Source organism: Pelophylax lessonae, assembly GCF_965119305.1.
Source record: "Pelophylax lessonae genome assembly, chromosome: 2".
NCBI lineage: Eukaryota > Metazoa > Chordata > Amphibia > Anura > Ranidae > Pelophylax > Pelophylax lessonae.
Genome location: NC_138769.1, coordinates 115,719,038 through 115,732,996, shown reverse-complemented (window position 1 = coordinate 115,732,996; position 13,959 = coordinate 115,719,038). Strand labels below are relative to the sequence as shown.

General features: G+C 49.1%; 1 pseudogene across 1 annotated transcript in view; it reads right to left on the bottom strand.

Moving 5' to 3' along the window:
• Positions 1-439: 439 nt before the first annotated feature.
• The window catches only part of LOC309547985, a 50,238-nt pseudogene continuing 36,718 nt past the window's right edge, over positions 440-13,959 (bottom strand). Inside the window, exon 2 of the transcript in view lies at positions 440-1,035. The product of the transcript in view is annotated as an uncharacterized misc_RNA (transcript). The remainder of the gene's footprint in view (positions 1,036-13,959) is intronic.

Below are 13,959 nucleotides of genomic sequence, written 5' to 3'. Positions count from 1 at the left end.
GCCAAAGGCTCCACCCCCATGCCATAAACCTTTCCCTTTACCTAAATAATTGAGACCACACCGTGCTTGGAGTTAATTGGCCACAGCAGCCATTTTATTAACCCTTTTACCTTAAAATTAACATAAGGAGAAAAAACATTCCTTACAAACATAAAACAATCAGTCATTAGGCCTGTTGGTCTTTGAGGCTCCTCCAAATAATTCCAAATCCTGCACTGCGGGACCTGTGCCCTGATAGGCCTCCAGCCGCGTCACCGGCTCGGAGACAAACCACTCCCCGCAGTGCCACCATTTTGAATTCCATTTAAACTGACATTAAATGGAATGCACCATAGGGACCCATACCAACGATGAGTCCCAACCATACCCTTATCCTAAACTGTTCACCTCCCCCGCCAGCAAAGACCAACAAAACGCCACAGCACCCAAGGGTGACACCTTACCCTTGCGTGCCCCTCCAAACCCTCAAGGCTCGCTGGATCCCATCCTGTAATCCCAGGGCCCATAAATCTATACCCACCGCATTGAGGTGGACTCCATCATCCCGCAGATACCGCCATGTGTCCACTTCCAACTCCAGGTGGCGAACCACCAACCCCCCATTCCGACACACAAAGCGCCCCACTTCCTTGTTCAACTTAATCCGAGCCTTATTAAGGCGCGCGACCGACCTGGCCATGCGTCAGGACGTGCGGGCCACCATATCCGACCAAACTACAAGCAGCGCCGGAAAAGCCGTGCGCAGCCGAAGGAAATCCAACTTTATGTCCCTGATCAAGGCCCGCGCGGACCTGGCCCCCAAATCGTTGCCCCCGGCATGCAGCACCAAAACATCTGGCTGCCTGTCCAACCGGGCGAAACGATGCACTTCGGGAAGGACCCTGCCCCAAGTAAGCCCCGGCACCCCCAGCCACCTGACACAAGCCTCGTGCCGAGAAAAACCAAGTTGTCTACCAGTAGGACGCACATCAGCTCTCCGGGCCCCCCAGAAAACATACGAGTGTCCCACGATCCAAACAAGGCAGGGTTCCAAACCTACAAGAAAAAGGGGACAAAAGGAAAAGAAAACCAACCAATAATCAGATAACCAGCCGGGCCCACACCCCCCCCAGCGACAAAACCACCCCCCGTACATACCCTACACCAACAGCTGTGGACGAACGTACAACAAGAACCTCCTAGACTCCCAGCGCCCAATGCGTTTGACCGCATCGTCGTTCAATCCCCAGCGTGCAGCCTCAGTGGCCGCCCCGATCCGAAAGGAATGAGATGCAAACCTACTGGCATCCAAACCCAAAGAGCCCACACACCTTCTGAACACCGATACAAATTGAAAACGAGATAACGACGACCCGTCCGCATGCATTAAAAATGAACCGGGCCGCGAAGGGCGGATTGCCCAGTAATCCCGAACCGCCCCTACCGGGCACAGTGGTGAAGACGGCACCGCGAACAACCGGACACGGACCCCCTTGCCACTCTGGTCCGTTTTGGACCGTCGAAGGAGGATAGTAACCCCCTCCCGACCGACAGAGACATCCTGACCCAATAGGCCCCCCGGCACCGTCCGGGAGGAGCTGACCAATTCCCCAATCCTGAAAACCCCGAAAAAAGCGAGAGAAAAGGCCTTAAACAACACCACCTCGTAACTCGAGGCGCAGAGCTCCCCCAATTGCCGGCAGACGTCCTGCAAAAGAGCGAAGGACACCGGGCGCCTGGTGTCCCTCCTCCGATAAGCCCTGGAATAGCCCCGTAACGCTTGTCTCACCACGAAGTCCTTCGTGTAATCCTGACAACCCAGAAATTTAAACAGAAAGGCCAAGCCGGACAACTTGCGAGCCACAGCGGAAGCCGACGCGCCCCTCTCAAAATGATCAGAGACAAAAGAAAGTAACACCCACCTGACCTCCGGACCCAGAGGATCCACCGATGCCACCCGCAACACCTCCAGCCACTCCAACCATACCTTGCAATAAGCCGACCACGTGGACTCGCTCACCGACTTCCTGATCCATCCAGCGAGGACCCCAAGGCAATCCCCCATAGCCACTCCGGACACGTGACTCCGCGTTGCTCCGCTGCCGGTGCCAACTCCCGGAACCTGTCCCACTGAAAACGAGACAGCGCGTCAGCAATATCATTCTTAACCCCCGGAATGTGCACAGCGTACAGGAAAACATTCAACCGTAGACACCGCAAAACCAAATACCTGAGGAGGCGCACCACCGGCTGAGACGAAGCCGACGCGCGGTTGATCACCTGAACCACCCCGAGATTGTCGCAATGGAGGCGAACCTTCAGGTTCCTGAACTCCGCCCCCCAAATCTCCAGGGCCACCACCACCGGGAACAGTTCCAGCAACACCAAGTTGCTGACCAGCCCCGCTACCTGCCATGCCCCCGGCCAAGGGGCGGCGCTCCACGCCCCCCGGTGAAAAGCCCCGTACCCCGCCGAACCAGCAGCATCGGTAAACAGTTCCAAATCAAAGTTGCTGATCGGCCCGGCCATCCACAAGGATCTACCATTGTATGTGGCCAAAAAACCGTGCCACAGACGCAAGTCATCCCTGTGTTCCCTGTTGAGCCTGACGAAGTGAGTGGGCAACTTCACCCCCGAAGTCGCCGCCGACAGCCGTCGGCAGAAAACCCGGCCCATGGGCATAATGCGGCAGGCAAAATTCAATTTACCCAGCAACGACTGCAAGCTGCGCAACTGAATCTTGCGCAAACCCAGCACCCCTTCAATTTCAGCTCTCAAAGCCCCCAATTTATCCTCCGGTAGGCGACACTCCATGGCCTCCGAATCCACGACAATGCCCAGGAAGCTGAGCACCGTGGTCGGGCCTTCCGTCTTGTCGGGGGCCAACGGAATGCCGAAGCTCCCGGCCACATGCTGCAACGTGGCAAGCAGGATCGCGCACCCGTTGGAAGAGGGCGGGCCCACACACAGAAAGTCGTCCAAATAGTGGATCACCGAATTCACACCGGAAACCTCCCGAACCACCCACTCCACAAAGGAACTGAAGGTCTCAAACAGCGCGCACGATATGGAGCAGCCCATAGGAAGGCAGCGATCCACATAATACGCCCCTTGCCACCGGCAGCCCAGCAATCGAAAACTGTCCGGGTGAACCGGGAGCAACCTGAACGCCGCCTCAATGTCCGATTTGGCCATCAAGGCCCCCCGCCCATAATGTCGCACCCAGGCCACCGCGGCGTCAAAGGAAATGTAAGACACCGTACAGGCATCCGGGTCGATGGCGTCATTCACAGACCCACCCTTTGGGAAGGAGAGGTGGTGAATGAGGCGAAACTTGTTGGGTTCCTTCTTGGGAACCACCCCCAACGGCGAAACCACCAAGTCACGCACCGGGACTTCCGAGAACGGGCCCGCCATGCGACCGAGAGCCACTTCCTTGTGCAACTTATCCGACACCACCAAAGGGTGGCGCAATGCCGAACGCAAATTCCTCGCCACCGGCGGCACCGAGGCCAAAGAGCAAGGGATACGAAAACCCACCGCAAAACCCTCCCCCAGAAGTCGGGCAGCCGCCCTATCGGGGTACCTATCTAGAAAAGGCCGCAGCCTTTCCACCCTCACCGGCGTCGTCCCCTTTGTGCGAAGGCTCTCCGGACCGCCCTTTTCCGGACTTAAAACACCGAGCCAAGGAATGGGAACCTCCGCAACCGGAGCATTCATGTTTGAAGCGACATGTGCCACCGAACTTACAGGAACCCTCATTAAATTGCCAGCAGAAACCCCTCCTCTTCGCGGCCGGCTGTCCCGGGGTCGCGGAACCACCGGCCCCCCCTGGAAAAAACTGATTCGGAGCCTTCGCAGACGACATGAGCCGCATCCACAGGCTGATGTCCTTGTGGTCCCACCGCAAGGACGGCCTAACCGCCTTCCGCTGCCGGAACTGTTCGTCGTACCGCAGCCAGGCCGACCCCCCGTAAACCCGATAGGCTTCCCCTACAGCGTCCATGTAGCAGAACAGGGCCGAGCAGTTTTCCGGCGCCTTTTCCCCTATGACGCCCGCCAGAATGGCAAAGGCCTGCAGCCAATTGGCGAAGGTCCGAGGGATAAGCCGATAGCGTCGCGCCTCCTCGTCCTCCTTCTTGCGCTCCTCCGGTTTAACCCTGTCCAGGTGAAACTTCTCGAGGGGCAACAGCGTGAAGATTTCCACGTACTCACCCTTCCAGATCTTCTCCCGGACTTCCTGCTTCAAATGTGCCCCCAATGGGCCCTCAAAACAAACATATACCTCACCTTTCGCTGAATCGTCCAGGCGAACAGCGTCCGCCTTCCCCTCCTTCGCCGTCCCGGTCTTGTCCCCCGCCGCCCCGGCCGTCACTGCCACCACTGCCGGCGCACTAACAACCTGGGGAGGGGCCCCAGCCCCCCCCGCAACTAGCCCCGTGGAAGACGGCCCCGCCAGCCCCGGGGCCCCCCCCGGCTCCGTGCCCGAGCCCCCCGCCGGAGGCACCCAAGCCGCCGCTGGAGACAAGCGGCCCCCGTCCCCCGGGGGCAAACGCCCCAAGAGGTCCCGTAGACCCAGGAGGAAGCCCCTCAAACCCCCATCATCACCCCCTTCCGGGGTCCCCGCCCCCACTGGCCGGGACACCCCCACCCCCCGAGCCCCTCCAGCACTCCCACCCCCCACATCAAACAAGCCCCGCAAATCAGACAAAGCCAGAGAAGGAATTGTGACCTCACCTGTCTGCCCAGGGGGGGCGCCCCCAGCCGCCGATCCAGCCTCCCTCGTCGCCGACCGACCACCGACATCCTCTTCCACATCCGATCCGGACACCTCGCCTTCCGAACGATCGTCCCCGGGCACCGCCGACATCCGTCCACCAGGTGTCGCACTCCCGCCATCTGCAGAGCCGAGCGACAGGCGTCCACGCCCCCGTACTCCAGCTCCGCCCGACGGAGACCTCTGTGAACCAGCCGAACTTCCGATGACCCGGCCACGTGACTTGCCCCGCCGCGTCATCTCTCTGCGCCCAGCCGAGGCCGACTCTGAGTCCCGCCGATCACTGCTGCCACCGGCCGCCATGAAGCCGCTCCCACGCCGAGGCACCCCTCCGACCGGAGCATCGCCAGTAGGGGAGCCCGCCAGTCCAGTAGCACCCCGGCGAGAGGGACGGGGAGAGACCGAAGGCCGCCTCCCCCCACTACCCCCAGAGCTCCGTCCATGCAGAGGATTCCTCCCAGAGGCGCGCACGGCCGCAGCAGGAGTACGCTTAGCCGGCGGCCCTGAAGGGTCCCTGTCGGGGCTCCTAGGATGACGCTGAGCTCGAGGGGAAGGGTCCGGTGAAAAACGCTCCGGCGGCCGTGACCGCCGAGCCCGCGGGACCGCAAGCCCCTCCGAATCCTGTGCAGAGTCCTGAACCCCCATCAACGTGGAGACCTGGGACCGGAGCCACTCAGTCCCCTTCACCGCGGCAGCGGCCTTAATTTGCTCCAGCAAAACGTCCAAATCCGCCATCACAGACCAGGGAAGCTGAGGTGAGACGCTCTGCAGTGAAAAAGGTGGGTGACCAAGCTTCTTCTTCCTTCGTCCGTTGAACTTCCACTGACCTCCAATCTGAGGGGCCACCCCTCCTAACTGTACCTCAACCCCTCCCAAACCTGATACACCAATCCCTGAATACCCCCCAACTCAAAACAATTTAATTTAACTCACACCTGCCCTGTCTCCCCTCTTCACATGGTCATGTCTGCCCTGCGCTATTTTTTTTTTTTTTTTTTTCTTTCGCTTCGGGCCTTGCTTAGCATGCTGCACAGTGCTAAACTTCCTTCTGTGTATACTGCATGTCACCTGAATGTTTTAACAGACGCAGTAATCAGGAAATAAGATTAAGGCAATTCATTTCTAGGAGTCCTGGAGAGTTTCAAAACTATCATCCAGCATATTCCATGCAGGCCTACCCGCAGCTGCTAGCAAGCTTGTGACGATTCTCAGATACTACGTGTATGGGAAAAAATATGGGGTTTCCTGCATTCCCTGGCCTCCAGTGTCCTTCTTTTATACAAATAATTAAATCCAGATGAAACGTGTCTTCCGGGTCAAACCCACAACATGCAGCACTTCAGGCAGATATAGAGAATAACACAATATAGATATATCTCTGAATGAACTTTGAACACATTGTAAAGACCAGGATTGTTTATCTTGTGACATATTTTATCCCAAAGACTTTCCCACACTCTTATACTGTCAAATATTTATTTTAGGCGATGGGTGCAGGCACTAAGAATAGCTGTACAAACCATGGTTCCAGGATGGCCCAAATAGTGGGAAAATGTATAAGCATGATTTAGGAGAAAGACAGGACAGCTGCTGCCTCTCTCTCTCTCTCTCTCTCTCTATATATATATATACTTTTTGATTTATTCATCTTGCCAACTGATGGACTACTAATACATGGACTTATGTACATGGATATTATTCCTGCTGATTCAGCAAATAGCCTTTGTGCCAGATATATTGTGTTTGTATAAGCATGATTCAGGCTGGGTTCACATTGTTGCACATGAAAATGTTATGCGTATTGGTGCACTGTAGCGCCATATATTTTAACCGCCTGCCACCTGCTTGCCGACCGCCCACATTTACTGCTACAGGGCGTCTGCGCTGCACAGAACCACTTATACAGTGCCTTGTGAAAGTATTCGGCCCCCTTGAACTTTGCGACCTTTTGCCACATTTCAGGATTCAAACATAAAGATATAAAACTGTAATTTTTTGTGAAGAATCAACAACAAGTGAGACACAATCATAAAGTGGAACGGAATTTATTGGATATTTCAAACTTTGTTAACAAATAAAAAACTGAAAAATTGGGCGTGCAAAATTATTCAGACCCTTTACTTTCAGTGCAGCAAACTCTCTCCAGAAGTTCAGTGAGGATCTCTGAATGATCCATTGTTGACCTAAATAACTAATGATGATAAATAGAATCCACCTGTGTGTAATCAAGTCTCCGTATAAATGCACCTGCACTGTGATAGTCTCAGGGATCCGTTTAAAGCGCAAAGAGCATCATGAAGAACAAGGAACACACCAGGCAGGTCCGAGATACTGTTGTGGAGAAGTTTAAAGCCGGATTTGGATACAAAAAGATTTCCCAAGCTTTAAACATCCCAAGGAGCACTGTGCAAGCGATAATATTGAAATGGAAGGAGTATCAGACCACTGCAAATCTACGAAGACCTGGCTGTCCCTCTAAACTTTAAGCTCATACAAGGAGAAGACTGATCAGAGATGCAGCCAAGAGGCCCATGATCACTCTGGATGAACAGTAGAGATCTACAGCTGAGGTGGGAGACTCTGTCCATAGGACAACAATCAGTCGCATACTGCACAAATCTGGCCTTTATGGAAGAGTGGCAAGAAAAAAGCCATTTCTTAAAGATATCCATAAAAAGTGTTGTTTAACCACTTTACCACTAGAGCATTTTGCTGTCTTACATCTGGGCCACTTTTTGCGATTCGGCGCTGTGCGAATTTAACTGACAATTGCACAATCGTGCGACGCCGTACCCAAACGAAATTTACGTCCTTTTTTTCCCACAAACAGAGCTTTCTTTTGGTGGTATTTGATCACCTATGCGATTTTTACTTTTTGCGCTATAAACAAAAAAAGAGCGTTTATTTTGAAAAAATAACAATATTTTTAACATTTTTTATATGAAATTCCCCCCCAAAAAAATGTAAAAACCAATTTTTTTTTAAATTTTTGGCCAATTTGTTGTCTGCTACCTATGTTTGGTAAAAAAAATCACAATAAGCGTATTTTGATTGGTTTGCGCAAAAGTTATTGCGTTTACTAACAAAGGGAAAGATTTCTGTCATTTTTGGTGTTTTTTTTTAACGCGTAATGGCGGCGATCTGCGATTTTTTTTGCGGGACTGCGACATTGCGGCGGACAGATCGGACCCTTGACTGACATTTTTGACACTTTTGGGGGTACCAGTGACATTACTGCTGTAATCAGTACTATATATATGCACTGTTATTGTAAAAATGACACTGGCAGGGAAGGGGTTAATTTTTATTGGAGAGGGAGGGGTTAATGTATGCCTGGTGCTTACTGACGTGTGGGGGGAGGTGACTGAGTGACTCAAGGACAGATCGAGGGTTCAGCTATGCTGAACCCTGAAATCTGACCCTGCCTGTCACTTAGGAGATCCGCCCGCTCTGTTTACACAGGCGGGTGGATCTCCAAACTAGATTCCCCGACGATCGCCGCCGCTCCTCCCCTGGCCCGACTCCCGCTGTGACTGAATACAGCGGGAGCGAGCCTCCTGCGGCGCGCGCGCCGCCGAGAGAGGGGAATGTCTGGTGACGTAGACCTACGTCGCCAGACGATAATGAGCCACTGTGCTGCAGTAGCAGCACAGTGAGCAGTGGTAAAGCGGTTAAGTTTGCCACAAGCCACCTGGGAGACACACCAAACATGTGGAAGAAGGTGCTCTGGTCAGATGAAACCAAAATTAAACTTTTTGGCAACAATGCAAAACGTTATGTTTGGCGTAAAAGCAACACAGCTCATCACCCTGAACACACCATCCCCACTGTCAAACATGGTGGTGGCAGCATCATGGTTTGGGCCTGCTTTTCTTCAGCAGGGACAGGGAAGATGGTTAAAATTGATGGGAAGATGGATTGGGGCCAAATACAGGACCATTCTGGAAGAAAACCTGATGGAGTCTGCAAAAGACCTGAGACTGGGACGGAGATTTGTCTTCCAACAAGACAATGATCCAAAACATAAAGCAAAATCTACAATGGAATGGTTCCCAAATAAACATATCCAGGTGTTAGAATGGCTAAGTCAAAGTCCAGACCTGAATCCAATCGAGAATCTGTGGAAAGAACTGAAAACTGCTGTTCACAAACGCTCTCCATCCAAGCTCACTGAGCTCGAGCTGTTTTGCAAGGAGGAATGGGCAAAAATTTCAGTCTCTCGATGTGCAAAACTGATAGAGACATACCCCAAGCAACTTACAGCTGTAATTGCAGCAAAAGGTGGCGCTACAAAGTATTAACTTAAGGGGGCTGAATAATTTTGCATGCCCAATTTTTCAGTTTTTTTATTTGTTAAAAAAGTTTGAAATATCCAAAAAATTTTGTTTCACTTCATGATTGTGTCCCACTTGTTGTTGATTCTTCACAAAAAAATTACAGTTTTATATCTTTATGTTTGAATCCTGAAATGTGGCAAAAGGTCGAAAAGTTCAAGGGGGGCCGAATACTTTCGCAAGGCACTGTATATAGGTGATCCTGCACTTACGGTTATTGGGCGCGAGTGTGCGCCGCCGGCAGCTTGCACAGCAGGTCCCGCAGACACAATGTCCACCCTCACCCGCTGATCATTTTGTACACAGGCAGAACGGCACCTGCCTATGTAAATAAGGCAGATTGCCCTTCTGTCAGTACAGAAGGCATGGATCCTGTGTTCCTGTGAAGCAGAAAGACCGATCCATACCTTCCTCTAGTAAAAGCACCCCACTACACTGAATCACCAGCTAGGCACACATTTAACCTTTTGATCGCCCCTGATGTTAACTCTTTCCTACTCAGTGTTATTCGTACAGTGACGGTGCATATTTTTAGCACTGATCACAGTATTAGTGTCACTGGTTTCCAAGAAACATTTCCAAAAGTGTCAGTTAGGTGTCCTATTTGTCCCCCTGCAATATCCCAGTCCCACTATAAGTCGTTGATCACCGCCATTACTAGTAAAAAAAAATCCATACATCTAGCCCATAGTTTTTAGATGCGATAGTTTTTGCGCAAACTAATCAATATACGCTTATTGGGATTTTTTATAAAAAAATATGTAGCAGAATACATGTTGACTTTAATTGATGAAGAAATTTGATTTTTACATTTTTTTTTTTTGGATATGTTTTAGAGCAGAAAGTAAAAAAAATTGTTTTTTTTTTTAAAGTTGTCGGTCTTTTTTTTTTTTTTTATAGCGCAAAAAATAAAAACTGCAGAGGTAATCAAATACCACCAAAAGTAAGCTCTATTTGTGATAAAAAAGGACATACATTTTATTTGGGTACAGCATCGCACGACCGTGCATATTGTCAGTTAAATTAATGCAGTGCTTTTTCCCAAAAAATGGCCTGGTCATGAAGGGGGGTAACAAAAATAGTGAAAAATAGTAAAAAAAAGCTATCAGCGCAATAATATTAGGTGTAGTGAATAATAAATTATAAATAATATCACACTCTAGGAGCGAACTGACAATGACCAGCCGCAAACACTAATTGCGCTCCCACTATACAAAGCATTAATACAAAATAAAAAAATGTGCTGCACTAGATCATAAATAAGTGCCAAATAATTTCAAAACCTGAGAGTAAATAACTCAAATGATCCCATAAACATAAATATAATGGGAAAAAATGTCCATGTGACAGAGTGGTGCTGTATTCCCAAAACGAAAACCACCTCCGTGAACGTGCTCCAATCCACCACCACAAATTAAAGACTCTCACATTTCTGACCCAGGAGTCACCCAAGGTCAGATATAGCAGACCCCCACAGGGGTAATGGATAGTCAGCAGGATATCACAGGCAAGATGTCTGGGATCCAGTGGCTCATAAACCCATACAAAGAGGACCAGGTAGGGAAGGAATGAAAAAAACATCAAATGCTCTCTGCTGCGTTTTAATAGAGCAATTTATTCCATAAATCCTACTTTCAAGAAACAGCACTCAACAGTGCAAGTACAACAGCGGTTTCTTTGGGGAAGAGAGAGGATGTGACGTCGACAGCGGAGCCTAGCCATAACGACCCCAAACACACCTCCAGGACGACCACTGCCTTGCTAAAGAAACTGAGGGTAAAGGTGATGGACTGGCCAAGCATGTCTCCAGACCTAAATCCTATTGAGCATCTGTGGGGCATCCTCAAACAGAAGGCGGAGGGGCGCAAGGCTTCTACCATCCACCAGCTCCGTGATGTCGTCATGGAGGAGTGGAAGAGAACTCCAGTGGCAACCTGTGAAGCTCTGGTGAACTCCATGCCCAAGAGGGTTAAGGCAGTGCTGGAAAATAATGGTGGCCACACAAAATATTCACACTTTGGGCCCAATTTGGACATTTTGACAAGGGGTGTACTCACTTTTGTTGCCAGCGGTTTAGACATGAATGGCTGTGTGTTGAGTTATTTTGAGGGGACAGCAAATTTACACTGTTATACAAGCTGTACACTCACTACTTTACATTGTAGCAAAGTCAAATTTCTTCAGTGAAAAGATAAAATAAAATATTTACAGTGAGATACTGTATATATATATATATATATATATGTTTGGGGGTATCTACGTAATTTTCTAGCAAAAAATACTGATTTTAACACTTTAAATTGTAGCCTAGGGAGATTTAGTTTGTCGCCATTCCACGAATGTATGCAATTTTACAGCATGACATGTTAGGTAACATGATCTTTCACATTATACAAAAAAAATGGGCTAACTTTGCTGTTTTTTTGTGAATTCATGAAAGTGTATTTTTTTTTTTAAATTTGCATTTGAAAGGCCGCTGCGCAAATACAGTGTGACATAAAATATGACAATGGTCACCATTTTATTTTCTAGGGTCTCTGCTAAAAAATATAAAAATATATATAATTTGTTTGGGGGTATCTAAGTAATTTTCTAGCAAAAAATACTGATTTTAACTGGTAAGCAACAAGTGTCAGAAAAAGGCTTAGTCTTCAAGGGGTTAAAGTGTTTTTAAAGGGGGATTTTTCCAGTGAAAACACTTGTTCTGGAGACAACTGTCTAAGTGCCCTGGCATACATGTGGCTAGGGCTGGGCGATTTTGCCAAAAAAAAAAAGAAAAATTTGAGTTTTGATTCGATTTTCGATTTTTTTTTCAATGCACTTAAAAAATGACTGCAGACATCAGATATAGTGTCAAAAGTGCAACTTTATTGCTATGATTGTCCTCAAGAGTTAAAAGGATGAGAGCTCACACCTGTGTGGAGGACTGAGGAGAAGCGCTGTACAGGTGTGGCTAGTCTCTGTACCTATCACAGCCCCTGTACAGGTATAACCCCGCCTCCCCTCAGACGCACCGCCCGCTTCCTCTCCCGGCAGCTGACGTCACATCCAGGCCTGGCGGTGGCCGCTGATTGGCTCGTTCCTCGTAGACTCTGAGCAGAGATGGCAGCGGCGGTGGTCCGGTTACTGGGGAGTTCTCGGTGTGTTGTGGCCGGTTCCCGGGCCTGGCTGTGCGGTGTGCAGCGGACTAGGAGCTGGCTGGAGCCCAGGGCGGCCCGCCTGTACAGGTAAGTGTCCCGCATGCAGGCCATGGGGGCCCCTGAGTGACCTCTAGTGTGTGTGTACTGTCGGTTACGCGGGGCGGGGGCTGGCTCATATTGCGCTATGGTAACGCACAAGGACGAAACACAGAAAAGTCCGAAAAAACTATTGTGGCAAAAAACTTGAGTTTGCAAAATAAAAATCGTTTGACACTGCAAAATCGATAAATCGATTAAATCTATTTTTTGCCCAGCCCTACATGTGGCTATAAGATTACCCCTCTGAACAGCACTATGGCACCTCCTTACCCCCAGCATTAACCCTCAAAATGCCAACACACTGTTCAGCATTGCATACAATTGCAGGGCAGTTGTGGTGAGCCTTATTCACTTGAATGGGTAGCTTTCACTGGCAGTACCACCTGCCAAATGTGAAATGCCATTTAATATTTGCCGAAACCTCAAACTAAAGGATGTCAGGGACGGCATTGATACAGCCCTGAGCGGCTGCATTTCTGTGCTTAGGTGTGCAGTCAGGGGGCGCTATAATTGCAGCTCAACTGCCTTCTTCCCGCCTCCCTGGCTACCTGTGTGAATGAGCCCTAAGAGGGGATTTTCTTTTCCCCAGACAGGAAAAAAGACAGAACTCGAACCTGACTTGTTACCTGACAGGTTGTGTAAATCTGTGGACTGGATGAACAGCAATAAAATTTCAATAACAGGTAGAACAGCGCTTATATATGACTTAGCTTAGCTATACCAGAGCTCTAGATCCTTCCAATGAAGTTATTCAATATTTATTTACTTTTTCTAATGTTATGATGGTCTTTAAATTGAGTTATGCTGTACTGAGCTTTTAGAGTTTTATTAATCGTATAATCAATAGATATATAGTAAGACATTCTTGGGATTTGGGAATTACTCAGGAATGACTAAGAAGAATGGGATTCATTTTATATTGATGATCAATTATGTCACAACTGGTAATGAAGCAGTTTAAGGTGCTGAACTAAGCACTCGTAGTTCAGCGTGCCAGTCATTTAACAGAGAGTAATTCAGAAAGTACGGTTCTTAATCTCACCAGTAATGCAATCCTGCACAAATGGGGCTGTGCACTCACTCTGATTAAGCAAAGTGCTGCCTTTTTGTGCATCGTAAGATTCACTTGTCTATGAAAGCAATAATCGCACCAGAGTCTCATTAATGTAATCCATACCTTACTGTCCGTAAAGGTTTTTCCTGTAAACAGTTTTTTTTTTTCTTTTCAGAAGCAAATGGAAACAAGGAAGCCAAAATGTATCAAAAAGAAAGCTAAAAGGTAATGAGAAGTCGCAGCAGGGGGCTAATGTGTGTCAGATATTTGTGAACACAACCAAGAACTGCACATTCACCAATAGTTATGAGTGCACCATCTCTAAGGCAGCATTTTGGTCTGGCCCCATCCTACTGGAGAGGAAATCATATTAGTCATTCTAAAGTCTTATGCCTCGTACACACGCAACAATTATCGGCCGACCGATTGTCCGACTTTTGTCCAAGTTGTGTTTTGTTGGTTGGAATGTGCCTAGACTGCACACAAATTTTCTCGGCCAACAAAATTCTACTTCAGAAGTGATGTCATGTGTTGGTTATTTTTCTTTGTGTTTTTTCTTCACTGAGCATGCCCAGA